Below are 25,980 nucleotides of genomic sequence, written 5' to 3' on the forward strand. Positions count from 1 at the left end.
CAAGTTTTGCTAACTAGAGGGCTGTCTTACATTCTGTTTGGTCATCAGTGTCAGAACTTAGCAGAAGGGCACAAAGAATGCATGCTAAGACTGCCTCTTGGGCATTGCTAGAAAATGCTTCACAAGACAATCTATGTAGACTTCATATGTTGTCATCATTCCATGCTCTGAAATTTTATTAAGTGCTTGCCCTCCAAGCCCTTGTCCATCCTCTTTTTGTTCATAAAGTGGTTGAACTTGTCTCTCAATCTTAATCATTTAGTTCTGCTATATTATTTGTCTCGCTCTTTTTTTAAACTTTGCTCAGGTAGTCGCCTTCAGTTCCCACTGAGAATAAAAAATCTATTTCCTACTTACAATATGTTTTCCCTCAGTGTAGGAGAATGGCAATAGGCATTCAATGGGAACTTAACTTTGTAAAATGGAATGAAGAAGATGATGAATATAATCATATTTGATTGATTTTTTATGATTTGTGTTCAACTTTGACTATTGCTGTAAAGTACTTTTATTGGTTTGCTTTCTTTGGCTCTACTAGAGAGTTTACATATGGTAAAAAGCTGTATTTTGTAAAACTTGGAGATGCCGGGGATTGAACCCGGGGCCTCATACATGCGAAGCATGCGCTCTACCACTGAGCTACATCCCCTATAAGCTGCTATTTTCTTATGCACAAGTGATTGCAGCTTTACAATTCACTAGAGATTTACTACTGTTCAGTGTTATTAGGGATATATTAGAGGATGGAAGCATAACCATTATACCATGCTTGACTGCAAGGACTTTATGGTTTTCATGGCTGATGAGAATGCAAGTAGATTCCCAATCCAAACACTGGAATGCTCTAAAAGTTCTCCATCAGACACTGGTTTACCATCAGAATCCCCTACTTTTACTAATGAATGGTGTGGATATTGATCAAGTTTTGCTAACTAGAGGGCTGTCTTACATTCTGTTTGGTCATCAGTGTCAGAACTTAGCAGAAGGGCACAAAGGATGCATGCTAAGACTGCCTCTTGGGCATTGCTAGAAAATGCTTCACAAGACAATCTATGTAGACTTCATATGTTGTCATCATTCCATGCTTTGAAATTTCATTAAGTGCTTGCCCTCCAAGCCCATGTCCATCCTCTTTTTGTTAATAAAGTGGTTGAACTTGTCTCTCAATCTTAATCATTTAGTTCTGCTATATTATTTGTCTCTCTCTTTTATTAAACTTTGCTCAGGTAGTCACCTTCAGTTCCCACTGAGAATAAAAAATCTATTTCCTACTTACAATATGTTTTCCCTCAGTGTAGGAGAATGGCAATAGGCATTCAATGGGAACTTAACTTTGAAAAATGGAATGAAGAAGATAATGAATATAATCATATTTGATTGATTTTTTATGATTTGTGTTCAACTTTGACTATTGCTGTAGAGTACTTTTATTGGTTTGCTTGTTATCTTTGGCTCTACTAGAGAGTTTACATATGGTAAAAAGCTGTATTTTGTAAAACTTAGAGTTGCCGGGGATTGAACCCGGGGCCTCATACATGCAAAGCATGCACTCTACCACTGAGCTACATCCCCTATGATCTGCTATTTTCTTATGCACAAGTGATTGCAGCTTTACATTTCACTAGAGATTTACTACTTTTCAGTGTTATTAGGGATATCTTAGAGGATGGAAGCATAACCATTATACCATGCTTGACTGCAAGGACTTTATGGTTTTCATGGCTGATGAGAATGCAAGTAGATTCCCATTCCAAACACTGGAATGCTCTTAAAGTTCTCCATCAGAGACTGGTTTATCATCAGAATCCCCTACTTTTACTAATGAATGGTGTGGATATTGATCAAGTTTTGCTAACTAGAGGGCTGTCTTACATTCTGTTTGGTCATCAGTGTCAGAACTTAGCAGAAGGGCACAAAGAATGCATGCTAAGATTGCCTCTTGGGCATTGCTAGAAAATGCTTCACAAGACAATCTATGTAGACTTCATATGTTGTCATCATTCCATGCTTTGAAATTTCATTAAGTGCTTGCCCTCCAAGCCCATGTCCATCCTCTTTTTGTTCATAAAGTGGTTGAACTTGTCTCTCAATCTTAATCATTTAGTTCTGCTATATTATTTGTCTCGCTCTTTTATTAAACTTTGCTCAGGTAGTCGCCTTCAGCTCCCACTGAGAATAAAAAATCTATTTCCTACTCACCATAAGTTTTCCCTCAGTGTAGGAGAATGGCAATAGGCATTCAATGGAAACTTAACTTTGAAAAATGGAATGAAGAAGATGATGAATATAATCATATTTGATTAATTTTTAATGATTTGTTTTCAACTTTGACTATTGCTGTAGAGTACTTTAATTGGTTTGCTTGTTATCTTTGGCTCTACTAGAGAGTTTACATATGGTAAAAAGCTGTATTTTGTAAAACTTGGAGATTCCGGGGATTGAACCCGGGGCCTCATACATGCGAAGCATGCGCTCTACCACTGAGCTACATCCCCTATAAGCTGCTATTTTCTTATGCACAAGTGATTGCAGCTTTACAATTCACTAGAGATTTACTACTTTTCAGTGTTATTAGGGATATATTAGAGGATGGAAGCATAACCATTATACCATGCTTGACTGCAAGGACTTTATGGTTTTCATGGCTGATGAGAATGCAAGTAGATTCCCATTCCAAACACTGGAATGCTCTTAAAGTTCTCCATCAGAGACTGGTTTATCATCAGAATCCCCTACTTTTACTAATGAATGGTGTGGATATTGATCAAGTTTTGCTAACTAGAGGGCTGTCTTACATTCTGTTTGGTCATCAGTGTCAGAACTTAGCAGAAGGGCACAAAGAATGCATGCTAAGACTGCCTCTTGGGCATTGCTAGAAAATGCTTCACAAGACAATCTATGTAGACTTCATATGTTGTCATCATTCCATGCTCTGAAATTTTATTAAGTGCTTGCCCTCCAAGCCCTTGTCCATCCTCTTTTTGTTCATAAAGTGGTTGAACTTGTCTCTCAATCTTAATCATTTAGTTCTGCTATATTATTTGTCTCGCTCTTTTTTTAAACTTTGCTCAGGTAGTCGCCTTCAGTTCCCACTGAGAATAAAAAATCTATTTCCTACTTACAATATGTTTTCCCTCAGTGTAGGAGAATGGCAATAGGCATTCAATGGGAACTTAACTTTGTAAAATGGAATGAAGAAGATGATGAATATAATCATATTTGATTGATTTTTTATGATTTGTGTTCAACTTTGACTATTGCTGTAAAGTACTTTTATTGGTTTGCTTTCTTTGGCTCTACTAGAGAGTTTACATATGGTAAAAAGCTGTATTTTGTAAAACTTGGAGATGCCGGGGATTGAACCCGGGGCCTCATACATGCGAAGCATGCGCTCTACCACTGAGCTACATCCCCTATAAGCTGCTATTTTCTTATGCACAAGTGATTGCAGCTTTACAATTCACTAGAGATTTACTACTGTTCAGTGTTATTAGGGATATATTAGAGGATGGAAGCATAACCATTATACCATGCTTGACTGCAAGGACTTTATGGTTTTCATGGCTGATGAGAATGCAAGTAGATTCCCAATCCAAACACTGGAATGCTCTAAAAGTTCTCCATCAGACACTGGTTTACCATCAGAATCCCCTACTTTTACTAATGAATGGTGTGGATATTGATCAAGTTTTGCTAACTAGAGGGCTGTCTTACATTCTGTTTGGTCATCAGTGTCAGAACTTAGCAGAAGGGCACAAAGGATGCATGCTAAGACTGCCTCTTGGGCATTGCTAGAAAATGCTTCACAAGACAATCTATGTAGACTTCATATGTTGTCATCATTCCATGCTTTGAAATTTCATTAAGTGCTTGCCCTCCAAGCCCATGTCCATCCTCTTTTTGTTAATTAAGTGGTTGAACTTGTCTCTCAATCTTAATCATTTAGTTCTGCTATATTATTTGTCTCTCTCTTTTATTAAACTTTGCTCAGGTAGTCACCTTCAGTTCCCACTGAGAATAAAAAATCTATTTCCTACTTACAATATGTTTTCCCTCAGTGTAGGAGAATGGCAATAGGCATTCAATGGGAACTTAACTTTGAAAAATGGAATGAAGAAGATAATGAATATAATCATATTTGATTGATTTTTTATGATTTGTGTTCAACTTTGACTATTGCTGTAGAGTACTTTTATTGGTTTGCTTGTTATCTTTGGCTCTACTAGAGAGTTTACATATGGTAAAAAGCTGTATTTTGTAAAACTTAGAGTTGCCGGGGATTGAACCCGGGGCCTCATACATGCAAAGCATGCACTCTACCACTGAGCTACATCCCCTATGATCTGCTATTTTCTTATGCACAAGTGATTGCAGCTTTACATTTCACTAGAGATTTACTACTTTTCAGTGTTATTAGGGATATCTTAGAGGATGGAAGCATAACCATTATACCATGCTTGACTGCAAGGACTTTATGGTTTTCATGGCTGATGAGAATGCAAGTAGATTCCCATTCCAAACACTGGAATGCTCTTAAAGTTCTCCATCAGAGACTGGTTTATCATCAGAATCCCCTACTTTTACTAATGAATGGTGTGGATATTGATCAAGTTTTGCTAACTAGAGGGCTGTCTTACATTCTGTTTGGTCATCAGTGTCAGAACTTAGCAGAAGGGCACAAAGAATGCATGCTAAGATTGCCTCTTGGGCATTGCTAGAAAATGCTTCACAAGACAATCTATGTAGACTTCATATGTTGTCATCATTCCATGCTTTGAAATTTCATTAAGTGCTTGCCCTCCAAGCCCATGTCCATCCTCTTTTTGTTCATAAAGTGGTTGAACTTGTCTCTCAATCTTAATCATTTAGTTCTGCTATATTATTTGTCTCGCTCTTTTATTAAACTTTGCTCAGGTAGTCGCCTTCAGCTCCCACTGAGAATAAAAAATCTATTTCCTACTCACCATAAGTTTTCCCTCAGTGTAGGAGAATGGCAATAGGCATTCAATGGAAACTTAACTTTGAAAAATGGAATGAAGAAGATGATGAATATAATCATATTTGATTAATTTTTAATGATTTGTTGTCAACTTTGACTATTGCTGTAGAGTACTTTAATTGGTTTGCTTGTTATCTTTGGCTCTACTAGAGAGTTTACATATGGTAAAAAGCTGTATTTTGTAAAACTTGGAGATTCCGGGGATTTAACCCGGGGCCTCATACATGCGAAGCATGCGCTCTACCACTGAGCTACATCCCCTATAAGCTGCTATTTTCTTATGCACAAGTGATTGCAGCTTTACAATTCACTAGAGATTTACTACTTTTCAGTGTTATTAGGGATATATTAGAGGATGGAAGCATAACCATTATACCATGCTTGACTGCAAGGACTTTATGGTTTTCATGGCTGATGAGAATGCAAGTAGATTCCCATTCCAAACACTGGAATGCTCTTAAAGTTCTCCATCAGAGACTGGTTTATCATCAGAATCCCCTACTTTTACTAATGAATGGTGTGGATATTGATCAAGTTTTGCTAACTAGAGGGCTGTCTTACATTCTGTTTGGTCATCAGTGTCAGAACTTAGCAGAAGGGCACAAAGAATGCATGCTAAGACTGCCTCTTGGGCATTGCTAGAAAATGCTTCACAAGACAATCTATGTAGACTTCATATGTTGTCATCATTCCATGCTCTGAAATTTTATTAAGTGCTTGCCCTCCAAGCCCTTGTCCATCCTCTTTTTGTTCATAAAGTGGTTGAACTTGTCTCTCAATCTTAATCATTTAGTTCTGCTATATTATTTGTCTCGCTCTTTTTTTAAACTTTGCTCAGGTAGTCGCCTTCAGTTCCCACTGAGAATAAAAAATCTATTTCCTACTTACAATATGTTTTCCCTCAGTGTAGGAGAATGGCAATAGGCATTCAATGGGAACTTAACTTTGTAAAATGGAATGAAGAAGATGATGAATATAATCATATTTGATTGATTTTTTATGATTTGTGTTCAACTTTGACTATTGCTGTAAAGTACTTTTATTGGTTTGCTTTCTTTGGCTCTACTAGAGAGTTTACATATGGTAAAAAGCTGTATTTTGTAAAACTTGGAGATGCCGGGGATTGAACCCGGGGCCTCATACATGCGAAGCATGCGCTCTACCACTGAGCTACATCCCCTATAAGCTGCTATTTTCTTATGCACAAGTGATTGCAGCTTTACAATTCACTAGAGATTTACTACTGTTCAGTGTTATTAGGGATATATTAGAGGATGGAAGCATAACCATTATACCATGCTTGACTGCAAGGACTTTATGGTTTTCATGGCTGATGAGAATGCAAGTAGATTCCCAATCCAAACACTGGAATGCTCTAAAAGTTCTCCATCAGACACTGGTTTACCATCAGAATCCCCTACTTTTACTAATGAATGGTGTGGATATTGATCAAGTTTTGCTAACTAGAGGGCTGTCTTACATTCTGTTTGGTCATCAGTGTCAGAACTTAGCAGAAGGGCACAAAGAATGCATGCTAAGACTGCCTCTTTTGCATTGCTAGAAAATGCTTCACAAGACAATCTATGTAGACTTCAGATGTTGTCATCATTCCATACTCTGAAATTTTATTAAGTGCTTACCCTCCAAGCCCATGTCCATCCTCTTTTTGTTCATAAAGTGGTTGAACTTGTCTCTCAATCTTAATCATTTAGTTCTGCTATATTATTTGTCTCGCTCTTTTATTAAACTTTGCTCAGGTAGTCGCCTTCAGTTCCCACTGAGAATAAAAAATCTATTTCCTACTTACAATATGTTTTCCCTCAGTGTAGGAGAATGGCAATAGGCATTCAATGGGAACTTAACTTTGTAAAATGAAATGAAGAAGATGATGAATATAATCATATTTGATTGATTTTTTATGATTTGTGTTCAACTTTGACTATTGCTGTAGAGTACTTTTATTGGTTTGCTTGTTATCTTTGGCTCTACTAGAGAGTTTACATATGGTAAAAAGCTGTATTTTGTAAAACTTGGAGATGCCGGGGATTGAACCCAGGGCCTCATACATGCGAAGCATGCGCTCTACCACTGAGCTACATCCCCTATGAGCTGCTATTTTCTTATGCACAAGTGATTGCAGCTTTACATTTCACTAGACATTTACTACTTTTCAGTGTGATTAGGGATATCTTAGAGGATGGAAGCATAACCATTATACCATGCTTGACTGCAAGGACTTTATGGTTTTCATGGGTGATGAGAATGCAAGTAGAAGCCCATTCCAAACATTGGAATGCTCTTAAAGTTCTCCATCAGAGACTGATTTATCATCAGAATCCCCTACTTTTACTAATGAATGGTGTGGATATTGATCAAGCTTTGCTAACTAGAGGGCTGTCTTACATTCTGTTTGGTCATCAGTGTCAGAACTTAGCAGAAGGGCACAAAGGATGCATGCTATGACTGCCTCTTGGGCATTGCTAGCTAATGCTTCACCAGACAATCTAAGTAGAGTTCATATGTTGTCATCATTCCATGCTTTGAAATTTCATTAAGTGCTTTCCCTCCAAGCCCATGTCCATCCTCTTTTTGTTCACAAAGTGTTTGAACTTGTCTTTCAATCTTAAACAATTAGTTTTGCTATATTATTTGTCTTGCTCTTTTATTAAACTTTGCTCAGGTAGTCACCTTCAGTTCCCACTGAAAATAAAAAAACTATTTGCTACTTACCATAAGTTTTCCCTCAGTGTAGGAGAATGGCAATAGGCATTCAATAGGAACTTAACCTTGAAAACTGGAATGAAGAAGATGATGAATATAATCATAATTGATTGATTTTTTATGATTTGTATTCAACTTTGACTATTGCTGTTGAGTACTTTTATTGGTTTGCTTGTTTTCTTTGGCTCTACTAGAGAGTTTACATATGGTAAAAAGCTGTATTTTGTAAAACTTGGAAATGCTGGGGTTTGAACCCGGGGCCTCATACATGCGAAGCATGCGCTCTACCACTGATCTACATCCCCTAAAAGCTGCTATTTTCTTATGCACAAGTGATCGCAGCTTTACAATTCACTAGAAATTTACTACTTTTCAGTGTTATTAGGGATATGTTAGAGGATGGAAGCATAACCATTATACCATGCTTGACTGCAAGGACTTTATGGTTTTCATGGCTGATGAGAATGCAAGTAGATTCCCATTCCAAACACTGGAATGCTCTTAAAGTTCTCCATCAGAGACTGGTTTATCATCAGAATCCCCTACTTTTACTAATGAATGGTGTGGATATTGATCAGGTTTTGCTAACTAGAGGGCTGTCTTACATTCTGTTTGGTCATCAGTGTCAGAACTTAGCAGAAGGGCACAAAGAAGGCATGCTAAGACTGCCTCTTGGGCATTGCTAGAAAATGCTTCACAAGACAATCTATGTAGACTTCATATGTTGTCATCATTCCATGCTCTGAAATTTTATTATGTGCTTGCCCTCCAAGCCCTTGTCCATCCTCTTTTTGTTCATAAAGTGGTTGAACTTGTCTCTCAATCTTAATCATTTAGTTCTGCTATATTATTTGTCTCGCTCTTTTATTAAACTTTGCTCAGGTAGTCGCCTTCAGTTCCCACTGAGAATAAAAAATCTATTTCCTACTTACAATATGTTTTCCCTCAGTGTAGGAGAATGGCAATAGGCATTCAATGGGAACTTAACTTTGTAAAATGGAATGAAGAAGATGATGAATATAGTCATATTTGATTGATTTTTTATGATTTGTGTTCAACTTTGACTATTGCTGTAAAGTACTTTTATTGGTTTGCTTGTTATCTTTGGCTCTACTAGAGAGTTTACATATGGTAAAAAGCTGTATTTTGTAAAACTTGGAGATGCCGGGGATTGAACCCGGGGCCTCATACATGCGAAGCATGCGCTCTACCACTGAGCTTCATCCCCTATGAGCTGCTTTTTACTTATGCACAAGTGATTGCAGCTTTACATTTCACTAGAGATTTACTACTTTTCAGTGTTATTAGGGATATCTTAGAGGATGGAAGCATAACCATTATACCATGCTTGACTGCAAGGACTTTATGGTTTTCATGGGTGATGAGAATGCAAGTAGAAGCCCATTCCAAACATTGGAATGCTCTTAAAGTTCTCCATCAGAGACTGATTTATCATCAGAATCTCCTACTTTTACTAATGAATGGTGTGGATATTGATCAAGCTTTGCTAACTAGAGGGCTGTCTTACATTCTGTTTGGTCATCAGTGTCAGAACTTAGCAGAAGGGCACAAAGGATGCATGCTATGACTGCCTCTTGGGCATTGCTAGCTAATGCTTCACCAGACAATCTAAGTAGAGTTCATATGTTGTCATCATTCCATGCTTTGAAATTTCATTAAGTGCTTGCCCTCCAAGCCCATGTCCATCCTCTTTTTGTTCACAAAGTGTTTGAACTTGTCTTTCAATCTTAAGCAATTAGTTGTGCTATATTATTTGTCTTGCTCTTTTATTAAACTTTGCTCAGGTAGTCGCCTTCAGTTCCAACCGAAAATAAAAAATCTATTTCCTACTTACCATATGTTTTCCCTCAGTGTAGGAGAATGGCAATAGGCATTCAATAGGAACTTAACCTTGAAAACTGGAATGAAGAAGATGATGAATATAATATTATTTGATTGATTTTTTATGATTTGTATTCAACTTTGACTATTGCTGTAGAGTACTTTTATTGGTTTGCTTGTTTTCTTTGGCTCTACTAGAGAGTTTACATATGGTATAAAGCTGTATTTTGTAAAACTTGGAGATGCCGGGGATTGAATCCGGGGCCTCATACATGCGAAGCATGCGCTCTACCACTGACCTACATCCCCTATGAGCTGCTATTTTTTTATGCACAAGTGATTGCAGCTTTACATTTCACTAGAGATTTACTACTTTTCAGTGTCATTAGGGATATATTAGAGGATGGAAGCATAACCATTATACCATGCTTGACGGCAAGGACTTTATGGTTTTCATGGCTGATGAGAATGCAAGTAGATGCCCATTCCAAACACTGGAATGCTCTTAAAGTTCTCCATCAGAGACTGGTTTATCATCAGAATCCCCTACTTTTACTAATGAATGGTGTGGATATTGATCAAGTTTTGCTAATTAGAGTGCTGTTTTACATTCTGTTTGGTCATCAGTGTCAGAACTTAGCAGAAGGGCACAAAGGATGCATGCTAAGACTGCCTCTTGGGCATTGCTAGAAAATGCTTCACAAGACAATCTATGTAGACTTCATATGTTGTCATCATTCCATGCTTTGAAATTTCATTAAGTGCTTGCCCTCCAAGCCCATGTCCATCCTCTTTTTGTTAATAAAGTGGTTGAACTTGTCTCTCAATCTTAATCATTTAGTTCTGCTATATTATTTGTCTCTCTCTTTTATTAAACTTTGCTCAGGTAGTCACCTTCAGTTCCCACTGAGAATAAAAAATCTATTTCCTACTTACAATATGTTTTCCCTCAGTGTAGGAGAATGGCAATAGGCATTCAATGGGAACTTAACTTTGAAAAATGGAATGAAGAAGATAATGAATATAATCATATTTGATTGATTTTTTATGATTTGTGTTCAACTTTGACTATTGCTGTAGAGTACTTTTATTGGTTTGCTTGTTATCTTTGGCTCTACTAGAGAGTTTACATATGGTAAAAAGCTGTATTTTGTAAAACTTAGAGTTGCCGGGGATTGAACCCGGGGCCTCATACATGCAAAGCATGCACTCTATCACTGAGCTACATCCCCTATGAGCTGCTATTTTCTTATGCACAAGTGATTGCAGCTTTACATTTCACTAGAGATTTACTACTTTTCAGTGTTATTAGGGATATCTTAGAGGATGGAAGCATAACCATTATACCATGCTTGACTGCAAGGACTTTATGGTTTTCATGGCTGATGAGAATGCAAGTAGATGCCCATTCCGAACATTGGATTGCTCTTAAAGTTCTCCATAAGAGACTGGTTTATCATCAGAATCCCCTACTTTTACTAATGAATGGTGTGGATATTGATCAAGTTTTGCTAAATAGAGGGCTGTCTTACATTCAGTTTGGTCATCAGTGTCAGAACTTAGCAAAAGGGCACAAAGGATGCATGCTATGACAGCATCTTGGGCATTGCTAGCTAATGCTTCAACAGACAATCTATGTAGAGTTCATATGTTGTCATCATTCCATGCTTAAAAATTTCATTAAGTGCTTGCCCTCCAAGCCCTTGTCCATCCTCTTTTTGTTCACAAAGTGTTTGAACTTGTCTCTTAATCTTAAACAATTAGTTTTGCTATATTATTTGTCTCGCTCTTTTATTAAACTTTGCTCAGGTAGTCACCTTCAGTTCCCACTGAAAATAAAAAATCTATTTCCTACTTACCATAAGTTTTCCCTCAGTGTAGGAGAATGGCAAAAGGCATTCAATAGGAACTTAAACTTGAAAACTGGAATGAAGAAGATGATGAATATAATATTATTTGATTGATTTTTTATGATTTGTATTCAACTTTGACTATTGCTGTAGAGTACTGTTATTGGTTTGCTTGTTTTCTTTGGCTCTACTAGAGAGTTTACATATGGTATAAAGCTGTATTTTGTAAAACTTGTAGATGCCGGGGATTGAATCCGGGGCCTCATACATGAGAAGCATGCGCTCTACCACTGACCTACATCCCCTATGAGCTGCTATTTTTTTATGCACAAGTGATTGCAGCTTTACATTTCACTTGAGATTTACTACTTTTCAGTGTCATTAGGGATATATTAGAGGATGGAAGCATAACCATTATACCATGCTTGACTGCAAGGACTTTATGGTTTTCATGGGTGATGAGAATGCAAGTAGAAGCCCATTCCAAACATTGGAATGCTCTTAAAGTTCTCCATCAGAGACTGATTTATCATCAGAATCTCCTACTTTTACTAATGAATGGTGTGGATATTGATCAAGCTTTGCTAAATAGAGGGCTGTCTTACATTCTGTTTGGTCATCAGTGTCAGAACTTAGCAGAAGGGCACAAAGGATGCATGCTATGACTGCCTCTTGGGCATTGCTAGCTAATGCTTCACCAGACAATCTAAGTAGAGTTCATATGTTGTCATCATTCCATGCTTTGAAATTTCATTAAGTGCTTGCCCTCCAAGCCATGTCCATCCTCTTTTTGTTCACAAAGTGTTTGAACTTGTCTTTCAATCTTAAACAATTAGTTTTGCTATATTATTTGTCTTGCTCTTTTATTAAACTTTGCTCAGGTAGTCGCCTTCAGTTCCCACTGAAAATAAAAAATCTATTTCCTACTTACCATATGTTTTCCCTCAGTGTAGGAGAATGGCAATAGGCATTCAATAGGAACTTAACCTTGAAAACTGGAATGAAGAAGATGATGAATATAATATTATTTGATTGATTTTTTATGATTTGTATTCAACTTTGACTATTGCTGTAGAGTACTTTTATTGGTTTGCTTGTTTTCTTTGGCTCTACTAGAGAGTTTACATATGGTATAAAGCTGTATTTTGTAAAACTTGGAGATGCCGGGGATTGAATCCGGGGCCTCATACATGCGAAGCATGCGCTCTACCACTGACCTACATCCCCTATGAGCTGCTATTTTTTTATGCACAAGTGATTGCAGCTTTACATTTCACTAGAGATTTACTACTTTTCAGTGTCATTAGGGATATATTAGAGGATGGAAGCATAACCATTATACCATGCTTGACGGCAAGGACTTTATGGTTTTCATGGCTGATGAGAATGCAAGTAGATGCCCATTCCAAACACTGGAATGCTCTTAAAGTTCTCCATCAGAGACTGGTTTATCATCAGAATCCCCTACTTTTACTAATGAATGGTGTGGATATTGATCAAGTTTTGCTAACTAGAGGGCTGTCTTACATTCTGTTTGGTCATCAGTGTCAGAACTTAGCAGAAGGGCACAAAGGATGCATGCTAAGACTGCCTCTTGGGCAATGCTAGAAAATGCTTCACAAGACAATCTATGTAGACTTCATATGTTGTCATCATTCCATGCTTTGAAATTTCATTAAGTGCTTGCCCTCCAAGCCCATGTCCATCCTCTTTTTGTTAATAAAGTGGTTGAACTTGTCTCTCAATCTTAATCATTTAGTTCTGCTATATTATTTGTCTCTCTCTTTTATTAAACTTTGCTCAGGTAGTCACCTTCAGTTCCCACTGAGAATAAAAAATCTATTTCCTACTTACAATATGTTTTCCCTCAGTGTAGGAGAATGGCAATAGGCATTCAATGGGAACTTAACTTTGAAAAATGGAATGAAGAAGATAATGAATATAATCATATTTGATTGATTTTTTATGATTTGTGTTCAACTTTGACTATTGCTGTAGAGTACTTTTATTGGTTTGCTTGTTATCTTTGGCTCTACTAGAGAGTTTACATATGGTAAAAAGCTGTATTTTGTAAAACTTACAGATGCCGGGGTTTGAACCCGGGACCTCATACATGCAAAGCATGCGCTCTACCACTGAGCTACATCCCCTATAAGCTGCTATTTTCTTATGCACAAGTGATTGCAGCTTTACAATTCACTAGAGATTTACTACTGTTCAGTGTTATTAGGGATATATTAGAGGATGGAAGCATAACCATTATACCATGCTTGACTGCAAGGACTTTATGGTTTTCATGGCTGATGAGAATGCAAGTAGATTCCCATCCAAACACTGGAATGCTCTTAAAGTTCTCCATCAGAGACTGGTTTACCATCAGAATCCCCTACTTTTACTAATGAATGGTGTGGATATTGATCAAGTTTTGCTAACTAGAGGGCTGTCTTACATTCTGTTTGGTCATCAGTGTCAGAACTTAGCAGAAGGGCACAAAGAATGCATGCTAAGACTGCCTCTTTTGCATTGCTAGAAAATGCTTCACAAGACAATCTATGTAGACTTCATATGTTGTCATCATTCCATGCTCTGAAATTTTATTAAGTGCTTATCCTCCAAGCCCATGTCCATCCTCTTTTTGTTCATAAAGTGGTTGAACTTGTCTCTCAATCTTAATCATTTAGTTCTGCTATATTATTTGTCTCGCTCTTTTATTAAACTTTGCTCAGGTAGTCGCCTTCAGTTCCCACTGAGAATAAAAAATCTATTTCCTACTTACAATATATTTTCCCTCAGTGTAGGAGAATGGCAATAGGCATTCAATGGGAACTTAACTTTGTAAAATGGAATGAAGAAGATGATGAATATAGTCATATTTGATTGATTTTTTATGATTTGTGTTCTACTTTGACTATTGCTGTAGAGTACTTTTATTGGTTTGCTTGTTATCTTTGGCTCTACTAGAGAGTTTACATATGGTAAAAAGCTGTATTTTGTAAAACTTGGAGATGCCGGGGATTGAATCCGGGGCCTCATACATGCGAAGCATGCGCTCTACCACTGAGCTACATCCCCTATGAGCTGCTATTTACTTATGCACAAGTGATTGCAGCTTTACATTTCACTAGAGATTTACTACTTTTCAGTGTGATTAGGGATATCTTAGAGGATGGAAGCATAACCATTATACCATGCTTGACTGCAAGGACTTTATGGTTTTCATGGGTGATGAGAATGCAAGTAGATGCCCATTCCGAACATTGGAATGCTCTTAAAGTTCTCCATAAGAGACTGGTTTATCATCAGAATCCCCTACTTTTACTAATGAATGGTGTGGATATTGATCAAGTTTTGCTAAATAGAGGGCAGTCTTACATTCTGTTTGGTCATCAGTGTCAGAGCTTAGCTGAAGGGCAAAAAGGATGCATGCTATGACTGCCTCTTGGGCATTGCTAGCTAATGCTTCACCAGACAATCTATGTAGAGTTGATATGTTGTCATCATTACATGCTTTGAAATTTCATTAAGTGCTTGCCCTCCAAGCCCATGTCCATCCTCTTTTTGTTCACAAAGTGTTTGAACTTGTCTTTCTTAAACAATTAGTTTTGCTATATTATTTGTCTTGCTCTTTTATTAAACTTTGCTCAGGTAGTCGCCTTCAGTTCCCACTGAAAATAAAAAAACTATTTGCTACTTACCATAAGTTTTCCCTCAGTGTAGGAGAATGGCAATAGGCATTCAATAGGAACTTAACCTTGAAAACTGGAATGAAGAAGATGATGAATATAATCATAATTGATTGATTTTTTATGATTTGTATTCAACTTTGACTATTGCTGTTGAGTACTTTTATTGGTTTGCTTGTTTTCTTTGGCTCTACTAGAGAGTTTACATATGGTAAAAAGCTGTATTTTGTAAAACTTGGAGATGCCGGGGTTTGAACCCGGGGCCTCATACATGCGCAGCATGCGCTCTACCACTGATCTACATCCCCTATAAGCTGCTATTTTCTTATGCACAAGTGATTGCAGCTTTACAATTCACTAGAGATTTACTACTTTTCAGTGTTATTAGGGATATGTTAGAGGATGGAAGCATAACCATTATACCATGCTTGACTGCAAGGACTTTATGGTTTTCATGGCTGATGAGAATGCAAGTAGATTCCCATTCCAAACACTGGAATGCTCTTAAAGTTCTCCATCAGAGACTGGTTTATCATCAGAATCCCCTACTTTTACTAATGAATGGTGTGGATATTGGTCAGGTTTTGCTAACTAGAGGGCTGTCTTACATTCTGTTTGGTCATCAGTGTCAGAACTTAGCAGAAGGGCACAAAGAAGGCATGCTAAGACTGCCTCTTGGGCATTGCTAGAAAATGCTTCACAAGACAATCTATGTAGACTTCATATGTTGTCATCATTCCATGCTCTGAAATTTTATTAAGTGCTTGCCCTCCAAGCCCTTGTCCATCCTCTTTTTTTTCATAAAGTGGTTGAACTTGTCTCTCAATCTTAATCATTTAGTTCTGCTATATTATTTGTCTCACTCTTTTATTAAACTTTGCTCAGGTAGTCGCCTTCAGTTCCCACTGAGAATAAAAAATCTATTTCCTACTTACAATATGTTTTCCCTCAGTGTAGGAGAATGGCAATAGGCATTCAATAGGAACTTAACCTTGAAAACTGGAATGAAGAAGATGATGAATATAATATTATTTGATTGATTTTTTATGATTTGTATTCAACTTTGACTATTGCTGTAGAGTACTTTTATTGGTTTGCTTGTTTTCTTTGGCTCTACTAGAGAGTTTACATATGGTATAAAGCTGTATTTTGTAAAACTTGGAGATGCCGGGGATTGAATCCGGGGCCTCATACATGCGAAGCATGCGCTCTACCACTGACCTACATCCCCTATGAGCTGCTATTTTTTTATGCACAAGTGATTGCAGCTTTACATTTCACTAGAGATTTACTACTTTTCAGTGTCATTAGGGATATATTAGAGGATGGAAGCATAACCATTATACCATGCTTGACGGCAAGGACTTTATGGTTTTCATGGCTGATGAGAATGCAAGTAGATGCCCATTCCAAACACTGGAATGCTCTTAAAGTTCTCCATCAGAGACTGGTTTATCATCAGAATCCCCTACTTTTACTAATGAATGGTGTGGATATTGATCAAGTTTTGCTAACTAGAGGGCTGTCTTACATTCTGTTTGGTCATCAGTGTCAGAACTTAGCAGAAGGGCACAAAGGATGCATGCTAAGACTGCCTCTTGGGCATTGCTAGAAAATGCTTCACAAGACAATCTATGTAGACTTCATATGTTGTCATCATTCCATGCTTTGAAATTTCATTAAGTGCTTGCCCTCCAAGCCCATGTCCATCCTCTTTTTGTTAATAAAGTGGTTGAACTTGTCTCTCAATCTTAATCATTTAGTTCTGCTATATTATTTGTCTCTCTCTTTTATTAAACTTTGCTCAGGTAGTCACCTTCAGTTCCCACTGAGAATAAAAAATCTATTTCCTACTTACAATATGTTTTCCCTCAGTGTAGGAGAATGGCAATAGGCATTCAATGGGAACTTAACTTTGAAAAATGGAATGAAGAAGATAATGAATATAATCATATTTGATTGATTTTTTATGATTTGTGTTCAACTTTGACTATTGCTGTAGAGTACTTTTATTGGTTTGCTTGTTATCTTTGGCTCTACTAGAGAGTTTACATATGGTAAAAAGCTGTATTTTGTAAAACTTAGAGTTGCCGGGGATTGAACCCGGGGCCTCATACATGCAAAGCATGCACTCTACCACTGAGCTACATCCCCTATGATCTGCTATTTTCTTATGCACAAGTGATTGCAGCTTTACATTTCACTAGAGATTTACTACTTTTCAGTGTTATTAGGGATATCTTAGAGGATGGAAGCATAACCATTATACCATGCTTGACTGCAAGGACTTTATGGTTTTCATGGCTGATGAGAATGCAAGTAGATGCCCATTCCGAACATTGGATTGCTCTTAAAGTTCTCCATAAGAGACTGGTTTATCATCAGAATCCCCTACTTTTACTAATGAATGGTGTGGATATTGATCAAGTTTTGCTAAATAGAGGGCTGTCTTACATTCAGTTTGGTCATCAGTGTCAGAACTTAGCAAAAGGGCACAAAGGATGCATGCTATGACAGCATCTTGGGCATTGCTAGCTAATGCTTCAACAGACAATCTATGTAGAGTTCATATGTTGTCATCATTCCATGCTTAAAAATTTCATTAAGTGCTTGCCCTCCAAGCCCTTGTCCATCCTCTTTTTGTTCACAAAGTGTTTGAACTTGTCTCTTAATCTTAAACAATTAGTTTTGCTATATTATTTGTCTCGCTCTTTTATTAAACTTTGCTCAGGTAGTCACCTTCAGTTCCCACTGAAAATAAAAAATCTATTTCCTACTTACCATAAGTTTTCCCTCAGTGTAGGAGAATGGCAAAAGGCATTCAATGGGAACGTAACTTTGAAAAATGGAATGAAGAAGATGATGAATATAATCATATTTGATAAATTTTTAATGATTTGTGTTCAACTTTGACTATTGCTGTAGAGTACTTTTATTGGTTTGCTTGTTATCTTTGGCTCTACTAGAGAGTTTACATATGGTAAAAAGCTGCATTTTGTAAAACTTAGAGATTCCGGGGATTGAACCCGGGGCCTCATACATGCGAAGCATGCGCTCTACCACTGTGCTACATCCCCTATGAGCTGCTATTTTCTTATGCACAAGTGATTGCAGCTTTACATTTCACTAGAGATTTACTACTTTTCAGTGTGATTAGGGATATCTTAGAGGATGGAAGCATAACCATTATACCATGCTTGACTGCAAGGACTTTATGGTTTTCATGGGTGATGAGAATGCAAGTAGAAGCCCATTCCAAACATTGGAATGCTCTTAAAGTTCTCCATCAGAGACTGATTTATCATCAGAATCCCCTACTTTTACTAATGAATGTTGTGGATATTGATCAAGCTTTGCTAACTAGAGGGCTGTCTTACATTCTGTTTGGTCATCAGTGTCAGAACTTAGCAGAAGGGCACAAAGGATGCATGCTATGACTGCCTCTTGGGCATTGCTAGCTAATGCTTCAACAGACAATTTATGTAGAGTTCATATGTTGTCATCATTCCATGCTTTGAAATTTCATTAAGTGCTTGCCCTCCAAGCCCATGTCCATCCTCTTTTTGTTCTCAAAGTGTTTGAACTTGTCTCTTAATCTTAATCAATTAGTTTTGCTATATTATTTGTCTTGCTCTTTTATTAATCTTTGCTCGGGTAGTCGCCTTCAGTTCCCACTGAAAATAAAAAATCTATTTCCTACTTACCATATGTTTTCCCTCAGTGTAGGAGAATGGCAAAAGGCATTCAATGGGAACTTAACTTTGAAAAATGGAATGAAGAAGATGATGAATATAATCATATTTGATTGATTATTTATGATTTGTATTCAACTTTGACTATTGCTGTAGAGTACTTTTAATGGTTTGCTTGTTATCTTTGGCTCTACTAGAGAGTTTACATATGGTAAAAAGCTGTATTTTGTAAAACTTAGAGTTGCCGGGGATTGAACCTGGGGCCTCATACATGCAAAGCATGCACTCTACCACTGCCCTACATCCCCTATGAGCTGCTATTTTCTTATGCACAAGTGATTGCAGCTTTACATTTCACTAGAGATTTACTACTTTTCAGTGTTATTAGGGATATCTTAGAGGATGGAAGCATAACCATTATACCATGCTTGACTGCAAGGACTTTATGGTTTTCATGGCTGATGAGAATGCAAGTAGATGCCCATTCCGAACATTGGATTGCTCTTAAAGTTCTCCATAAGAGACTGGTTTATCATCAGAATCCCCTACTTTTACTAATGAATGGTGTGGATATTGATCAAGTTTTGCTAAATAGAGGGCTGTCTTACATTCAGTTTGGTCATCAGTGTCAGAACTTAGCAAAGGGCACAAAGGATGCATGCTATGACAGCCTCTTGGGCATTGCTAGCTAATGCTTCAACAGACAATCTATGTAGAGTTCATATGTTGTCATCATTCCATGCTTAAAAATTTCATTAAGTGCTCGCCCTCCAAGCCCTTGTCCATCCTCTTTTTGTTCACAAAGTGTTTGAACTTGTCTCTTAATCTTAAACAATTAGTTTTGCTATATTATTTGTCTCGCTCTTTTATTAAACTTTGCTCAGGTAGTCGCCTTCAGTTCCCACTGAAAATAAAAAATCTATTTCCTACTTACCATAAGTTTTCCCTCAGTGTAGGAGAATGGCAAAAGGCATTCAATAGGAACTTAACCTTGAAAACTGGAATGAAGAAGATGATGAATATAATATTATTTGATTGATTTTTTATGATTTGTATTCAACTTTGACTATTGCTGTAGAGTACTTTTATTGGTTTGCTTGTTTTCTTTGGCTCTACTAGAGAGTTTACATATGGTATAAAGCTGTATTTTGTAAAACTTGGAGATGCCGGGAATTGAATCCGGGGCCTCATACATGCGAAGCATGCGCTCTACCACTGACCTACATCTCCTATGAGCTGCTATTTTTTTATGCACAAGTGATTGCAGCTTTACATTTCACTAGAGATTTACTACTTTTCAGTGTCATTAGGGATATATTAGAGGATGGAAGCATAACCATTATACCATGCTTGACGGCAAGGACTTTATGGTTTTCATGGCTGATGAGAATGCAAGTAGATGCCCATTCCAAACACTGGAATGCTCTTAAAGTTCTCCATCAGAGACTGGTTTATCATCAGAATCCCCTACTTTTACTAATGAATGGTGTGGATATTGATCAAGTTTTGCTAACTAGAGGGCTGTCTTACATTCTGTTTGGTCATCAGTGTCAGAACTTAGCAGAAGGGCACAAAGGATGCATGCTAAGACTGCCTCTTGGGCATTGCTAGAAAATGCTTCACAAGACAATCTATGTAGACTTCATATGTTGTCATCATTCCATGCTTTGAAATTTCATTAAGTGCTTGCCCTCCAAGCCCATGTCCATCCTCTTTTTGTTCTCAAAGTGTTTGAACTTGTCTCTTAATCTTAATCAATTAGTTTTGCTATATTATTTGTCTTGCTCTTTTATTAAACTTTGCTCGGGTAGTCGCCTTCAGTTCCCACTGAAAATAAAAAATCTATTTCCTACTTACCATATGTTTTCCCTCAGTGTAGGAGAATGGCAAAAGGCATTCAATGGGAACTTAACTTTGAAAAATGGAATGAATAAGATGATGAATATAATCATATTTGATTGATTATTTATGATTTGTATTGAACTTTGACTATTGCTGTAGAGTACTTTTAATGGTTTGCTTGTTAACTTTGGCTCTACTAAAGAGTTTACATATGGTAAAAAGCTGTATTTTGTAAAACTTAGAGATGCCGTGGATTGAACCCGGTGCCTTATACATGCGAAGCATGTGCTCTACCACTGAGCTACATCCCATTTGAGCTGCTATTTTCTGATGCACAAGTGATTGCAGCTTTACATTTCACTAGAGATTTACTACTTTTCAGTGTTATTAGGGATATCTTAGAGGATGGAAGCATAACCATTATACCATGCTTGACTGCAAGGACTTTATGGTTTTCATGGCTGATGACAATGCAAGTAGATGCCCATTCCAAACACTGGAATGCTCTTAAAGTTCTCCATCAAAGACTGATTTATCATCAGAATCCCCTACTTTTACTAATGAATGGTGTGGATATTGATCAAGTTTTGCTAACTAGAGGGCTGTCTTACATTCTGTTTGGTCATCAGTGTCAGAACTTAGCAGAAGGGCACAAAGGATGCATGCTAAGACTGCCTCTTGGGCATTGCTAGCTAATGCTTCACCAGACAATCTATGTAGAGTTGATATGTTGTCATCATTCCATGCTTTGAAATTTCATTAAGTGCTTGCCCTCCAAGCCCATGTCCATCCTCTTTTTGTTCACAAAGTGTTTGAACTTGTCTCTCAATCTTAATCATTTAGTTCTGCTATATTATTTGTCTCGCTCTTTTATTAAACTTTGCTTGAGTTGTCGCCTTCAGTTCCCACTGAGAATAAAAAATCTATTTCCTACTTACAATATGTTTTCCCTCAGTGTAGGAGAATGGCAATAGGCATTCAATGGGAACTTAACTTTGAAAAATGGAATGAAGAAGATAATGAATATAATCATATTTGATTGATTTTTTATGATTTGTATTCAACTTTGACTATTGCTGTAGAGTACTTTTATTGGTTTGCTTGTTATCTTTGGCTCTACTAGAGAGTTTACATATGGTAAAAAGCTGTATTTTGTAAAACTTAGAGTTGCCGGGGATTGATCCCGGGGCCTCATACATGCGAAGCATGCACTCTACCACTGAGCTACATCCCCTATGAGCTGCTATTTTCTTATGCACAAGTGATTGCAGCTTTACATTTCACTAGAGATTTACTACTTTTCAGTGTTATTAGGGATATCTTAGAGGATGGAAGCATAACCATTATACCATGCTTGACTGCAAGGACTTTATGGTTTTCATGGGTGATGAGAATGCAAGTAGAAGCCCATTCCAAACATTGGAATGCTCTTAAAGTTCTCCATCAGAGACTGATTTATCATCAGAATCCCCTACTTTTACTAATGAATGGTGTGGATATTGATCAAGCTTTGCTAACTAGAGGGCTGTCTTACATTCTGTTTGGTCATCAGTATCAGAACTTAGCAGAAGGGCACAAAGGTTGCATGCTATGACTGCCTCTTGGGCATTGCTAGCTAATGCTTCAACAGACAATTTATGTAGAGTTCATATGTTGTCATCATTCCATGCTTTGAAATTTCATTAAGTGCTTGCCCTCCAAGCCCATGTCCATCCTCTTTTTGTTCTCAAAGTGTTTGAACTTGTCTCTTAATCTTAATCAATTAGTTTTGCTATATTATTTGTCTTGCTCTTTTATTAAACTTTGCTCGGGTAGTCGTCTTCAGTTCCCACTGAAAATAAAAAATCTATTTCCTACTTACCATATGTTTTCCCTCAGTGTAGGAGAATGGCAAAAGACATTCAATGGGAACTTAACTTTGAAAAATGGAATGAATAAGATGATGAATATAATCATATTTGATTGATTATTTATGATTTGTATTGAACTTTGACTATTGCTGTAGAGTACTTTTAATGGTTTGCTTGTTAACTTTGGCTCTACTAAAGAGTTTACATATGGTAAAAAGCTGTATTTTGTAAAACTTAGAGATGCCGGGGATTGAACCCGGTGCCTTATACATGCGAAGCTTGTGCTCTACCACTGAGCTACATCCCATTTGAGCTGCTATTTTCTGATGCACAAGTGATTGCAGCTTTACATTTCACTAGAGATTTACTACTTTTCAGTGTTATTAGGGATATCTTAGAGGATGGAAGCATAACCATTATACCATGCTTGACTGCAAGGACTTTATGGTTTTCATGGCTGATGACAATGCAAGTAGATGCCCATTCCAAACACTGGAATGCTCTTAAAGTTCTCCATCAAAGACTGATTTATCATCAGAATCCCCTACTTTTACTAATGAATGGTGTGGATATTGATCAAGTTTTGCTAACTAGAGGGCTGTCTTACATTCTGTTTGGTCATCAGTGTCAGAACTTAGCAGAAGGGCACAAAGGATGCATGCTAAGACTGCCTCTTGGGCATTGCTAGCTAATGCTTCACCAGACAATCTATGTAGAGTTGATATGTTGTCATCATTCCATGCTTTGAAATTTCATTAAGTGCTTGCCCTCCAAGCCCATGTCCATCCTCTTTTTGTTCACAAAGTGTTTGAACTTGTCTCTCAATCTTAATCATTTAGTTCTGCTATATTATTTGTCTCGCTCTTTTATTAAACTTTGCTTGAGTTGTCGCCTTCAGTTCCCACTGAGAATAAAAAATCTATTTCCTACTTACAATATGTTTTCCCTCAGTGTAGGAGAATGGCAATAGGCATTCAATGGGAACTTAACTTTGAAAAATGGAATGAAGAAGATAATGAATATAATCATATTTGATTGATTTTTTATGATTTGTATTCAACTTTGACTATTGCTGTAGAGTACTTTTATTGGTTTGCTTGTTATCTTTGGCTCTACTAGAGAGTTTACATATGGTAAAAAGCTGTATTTTGTAAAACTAAGAGTTGCCGGGGATTGATCCCGGGGCCTCATACATGCGAAGCATGCACTCTACCACTGAGCTACATCCCCTATGAACTGCTATTTTCTTATGCACAAGTGATTGCAGCTTTACATTTCACTAGAGATTTACTACTTTTCAGTGTTATTAGGGATATCTTAGAGGATGGAAGCATAACCATTATACCATGCTTGACTGCAAGGACTTTATGGTTTTCATGGCTGATGAGAATGCAAGTAGATGCCCATTCCGAACATTGGATTGCTCTTAAAGTTCTCCATAAGAGACTGGTTTATCATCAGAATCCCCTACTTTTACAAATGAATGGTGTGGATATTGATCAAGTTTTGCTAAATAGAGGGCTGTCTTACATTCAGTTTGGTCATCAGTGTCAGAACTTAGCAAAAGGGCACAAAGGATGCATGCTATGACAGCCTCTTGGGCATTGCTAGCTAATGCTTCAACAGACAATCTATGTAGAGTTCATATGTTGTCATCATTCCATGCTTAAAAATTTCATTAAGTGCTTGCCCTCCAAGCCCTTGTCCATCCTCTTTTTGTTCACAAAGTGTTTGAACTTGTCTCTTAATCTTAAACAATTAGTTTTGCTATATTATTTGTCTCGCTCTTTTATTAAACTTTGCTCAGGTAATCGCCTTCAGTTCCCACTGAAAATAAAAAATTTATTTCCTACTTACCATAAGTTTTCCCTCAGTGTAGGAGAATGGCAATAGGCATTCAATAGGAACTTAACTTTGAAAACTGGAATGAAGAAGATGATGAATATAATCATATTTGATTGATTTTTTATGATTTGTATTCAACTTTGACTATTGCTGTAGAGAACTTTTATTGGTTTGCTTGTTTTCTTTGGCTCTACAAGAGAGTTTACATATGGTAAAAAGCTGTATTTTGTAAAACTTGGAGATGCCGGGGATTGAAACCGGGGCCTCATACATGCGAGGCATGCGCTCTACCACCGAGCTACATCCCCTATGAGCTGCTATTTTTTTATGCACAAGTGATTGCAGCTTAACATTTCACTAGAGATTTACTACTTTTCAGTGTTATTGGGGATATCTTAGAGGATGGAAGCATAACCATTATACCTTGCTTGACTGCAAGGACTTTATGGTTTTCATGGCTGATGAGAATGCAGGTAGATGCCCATTCCAAACACTGGAATGCTCTTAAAGTTCTCCATCAGAGACTGATTTATCATCAGAATCCCCTACTTTTACTAATGAATGGTGTGGATATTGATCAAGCTTTGCTAACTAGAGGGCTGTCTTACATTCTGTTTGGTCATCAGTGTCAGAACTTAGCAGAAGGGCACAAAGGTTGCATGCTATGACTGCCTCTTGGGCATTGCTAGCTAATGCTTCAACAGACAATTTATGTAGAGTTCATATGTTGTCATCATTCCATGCTTTGAAATTTCATTAAGTGCTTGCCCTCCAAGCCCATGTCCATCCTCTTTTTGTTCTCAAAGTGTTTGAACTTGTCTCTTAATCTTAATCAATTAGTTTTGCTATATTATTTGTCTTGCTCTTTTATTAAACTTTGCTCGGGTAGTCGCCTTCAGTTCCCACTGAAAATAAAAAATCTATTTCCTACTTACCATATGTTTTCCCTCAGTGTAGGAGAATGGCAAAAGGCATTCAATGGGAACTTAACTTTGAAAAATGGAATGAATAAGATGATGAATATAATCATATTTGATTGATTATTTATGATTTGTATTGAACTTTGACTATTGCTGTAGAGTACTTTTAATGGTTTGCTTGTTAACTTTGGCTCTACTAAAGAGTTTACATATGGTAAAAAGCTGTATTTTGTAAAACTTAGAGATGCCGGGGATTGAACCCGGTGCCTTATACATGCGAAGCATGTGCTCTACCACTGAGCTACATCCCATTTGAGCTGCTATTTTCTGATGCACAAGTGATTGCAGCTTTACATTTCACTAGAGATTTACTACTTTTCAGTGTTATTAGGGATATCTTAGAGGATGGAAGCATAACCATTATACCATGCTTGACTGCAAGGACTTTATGGTTTTCATGGCTGATGACAATGCAAGTAGATGCCCATTCCAAACACTGGAATGCTCTTAAAGTTCTCCATCAAAGACTGATTTATCATCAGAATCCCCTACTTTTACTAATGAATGGTGTGGATATTGATCAAGTTTTGCTAACTAGAGGGCTGTCTTACATTCTGTTTGGTCATCAGTGTCAGAACTTAGCAGAAGGGCACAAAGGATGCATGCTAAGACTGCCTCTTGGGCATTGCTAGCTAATGCTTCACCAGACAATCTATGTAGAGTTGATATGTTGTCA

General features: G+C 37.2%; 20 non-coding genes across 20 annotated transcripts; all 20 read right to left on the minus strand.

Annotated features, from left to right (window-relative positions):
- Nucleotides 1-577: 577 nt before the first annotated feature.
- Nucleotides 578-649, minus strand: TRNAA-CGC (transfer RNA alanine (anticodon CGC)). The gene has a single exon. It is a non-coding gene; the product is annotated as a tRNA-Ala (tRNA).
- Nucleotides 650-1,500: 851 nt separating this feature from the next.
- On the minus strand, nt 1,501-1,572 carry TRNAA-UGC (transfer RNA alanine (anticodon UGC)). The gene has a single exon. It is a non-coding gene; the product is annotated as a tRNA-Ala (tRNA).
- Nucleotides 1,573-2,423: 851 nt separating this feature from the next.
- On the minus strand, nt 2,424-2,495 carry TRNAA-CGC (transfer RNA alanine (anticodon CGC)). Its single transcript has one exon. It is a non-coding gene; the product is annotated as a tRNA-Ala (tRNA).
- Nucleotides 2,496-3,342: 847 nt separating this feature from the next.
- TRNAA-CGC (transfer RNA alanine (anticodon CGC)) lies at nt 3,343-3,414 on the minus strand. The gene has a single exon. It is a non-coding gene; the product is annotated as a tRNA-Ala (tRNA).
- Nucleotides 3,415-4,265: 851 nt separating this feature from the next.
- TRNAA-UGC (transfer RNA alanine (anticodon UGC)) lies at nt 4,266-4,337 on the minus strand. The gene has a single exon. It is a non-coding gene; the product is annotated as a tRNA-Ala (tRNA).
- An 851-nt stretch (nt 4,338-5,188) lies between these two features.
- TRNAA-CGC (transfer RNA alanine (anticodon CGC)) lies at nt 5,189-5,260 on the minus strand. Its single transcript has one exon. It is a non-coding gene; the product is annotated as a tRNA-Ala (tRNA).
- Nucleotides 5,261-6,107: 847 nt separating this feature from the next.
- TRNAA-CGC (transfer RNA alanine (anticodon CGC)) lies at nt 6,108-6,179 on the minus strand. The gene has a single exon. It is a non-coding gene; the product is annotated as a tRNA-Ala (tRNA).
- Nucleotides 6,180-7,030: 851 nt separating this feature from the next.
- On the minus strand, nt 7,031-7,102 carry TRNAA-CGC (transfer RNA alanine (anticodon CGC)). Its single transcript has one exon. It is a non-coding gene; the product is annotated as a tRNA-Ala (tRNA).
- Nucleotides 7,103-7,953: 851 nt separating this feature from the next.
- TRNAA-CGC (transfer RNA alanine (anticodon CGC)) lies at nt 7,954-8,025 on the minus strand. Its single transcript has one exon. It is a non-coding gene; the product is annotated as a tRNA-Ala (tRNA).
- Nucleotides 8,026-8,876: 851 nt separating this feature from the next.
- Nucleotides 8,877-8,948, minus strand: TRNAA-CGC (transfer RNA alanine (anticodon CGC)). Its single transcript has one exon. It is a non-coding gene; the product is annotated as a tRNA-Ala (tRNA).
- Nucleotides 8,949-9,799: 851 nt separating this feature from the next.
- On the minus strand, nt 9,800-9,871 carry TRNAA-CGC (transfer RNA alanine (anticodon CGC)). The gene has a single exon. It is a non-coding gene; the product is annotated as a tRNA-Ala (tRNA).
- An 851-nt stretch (nt 9,872-10,722) lies between these two features.
- On the minus strand, nt 10,723-10,794 carry TRNAA-UGC (transfer RNA alanine (anticodon UGC)). Its single transcript has one exon. It is a non-coding gene; the product is annotated as a tRNA-Ala (tRNA).
- A 1,773-nt stretch (nt 10,795-12,567) lies between these two features.
- TRNAA-CGC (transfer RNA alanine (anticodon CGC)) lies at nt 12,568-12,639 on the minus strand. The gene has a single exon. It is a non-coding gene; the product is annotated as a tRNA-Ala (tRNA).
- An 851-nt stretch (nt 12,640-13,490) lies between these two features.
- On the minus strand, nt 13,491-13,562 carry TRNAA-UGC (transfer RNA alanine (anticodon UGC)). Its single transcript has one exon. It is a non-coding gene; the product is annotated as a tRNA-Ala (tRNA).
- An 850-nt stretch (nt 13,563-14,412) lies between these two features.
- Nucleotides 14,413-14,484, minus strand: TRNAA-CGC (transfer RNA alanine (anticodon CGC)). Its single transcript has one exon. It is a non-coding gene; the product is annotated as a tRNA-Ala (tRNA).
- Nucleotides 14,485-15,331: 847 nt separating this feature from the next.
- Nucleotides 15,332-15,403, minus strand: TRNAA-CGC (transfer RNA alanine (anticodon CGC)). Its single transcript has one exon. It is a non-coding gene; the product is annotated as a tRNA-Ala (tRNA).
- Nucleotides 15,404-16,254: 851 nt separating this feature from the next.
- TRNAA-CGC (transfer RNA alanine (anticodon CGC)) lies at nt 16,255-16,326 on the minus strand. Its single transcript has one exon. It is a non-coding gene; the product is annotated as a tRNA-Ala (tRNA).
- Nucleotides 16,327-17,177: 851 nt separating this feature from the next.
- TRNAA-UGC (transfer RNA alanine (anticodon UGC)) lies at nt 17,178-17,249 on the minus strand. The gene has a single exon. It is a non-coding gene; the product is annotated as a tRNA-Ala (tRNA).
- A 2,696-nt stretch (nt 17,250-19,945) lies between these two features.
- Nucleotides 19,946-20,017, minus strand: TRNAA-CGC (transfer RNA alanine (anticodon CGC)). The gene has a single exon. It is a non-coding gene; the product is annotated as a tRNA-Ala (tRNA).
- A 4,543-nt stretch (nt 20,018-24,560) lies between these two features.
- On the minus strand, nt 24,561-24,632 carry TRNAA-CGC (transfer RNA alanine (anticodon CGC)). Its single transcript has one exon. It is a non-coding gene; the product is annotated as a tRNA-Ala (tRNA).
- Nucleotides 24,633-25,980: the final 1,348 nt, after the last annotated feature.

The sequence above is a fragment of the Taudactylus pleione genome, unplaced genomic scaffold (genome assembly GCF_031769625.1).
Source record: "Taudactylus pleione unplaced genomic scaffold, aTauple2 ptg000070l, whole genome shotgun sequence".
Taxonomy (NCBI): Eukaryota; Metazoa; Chordata; class Amphibia; order Anura; family Myobatrachidae; genus Taudactylus; species Taudactylus pleione.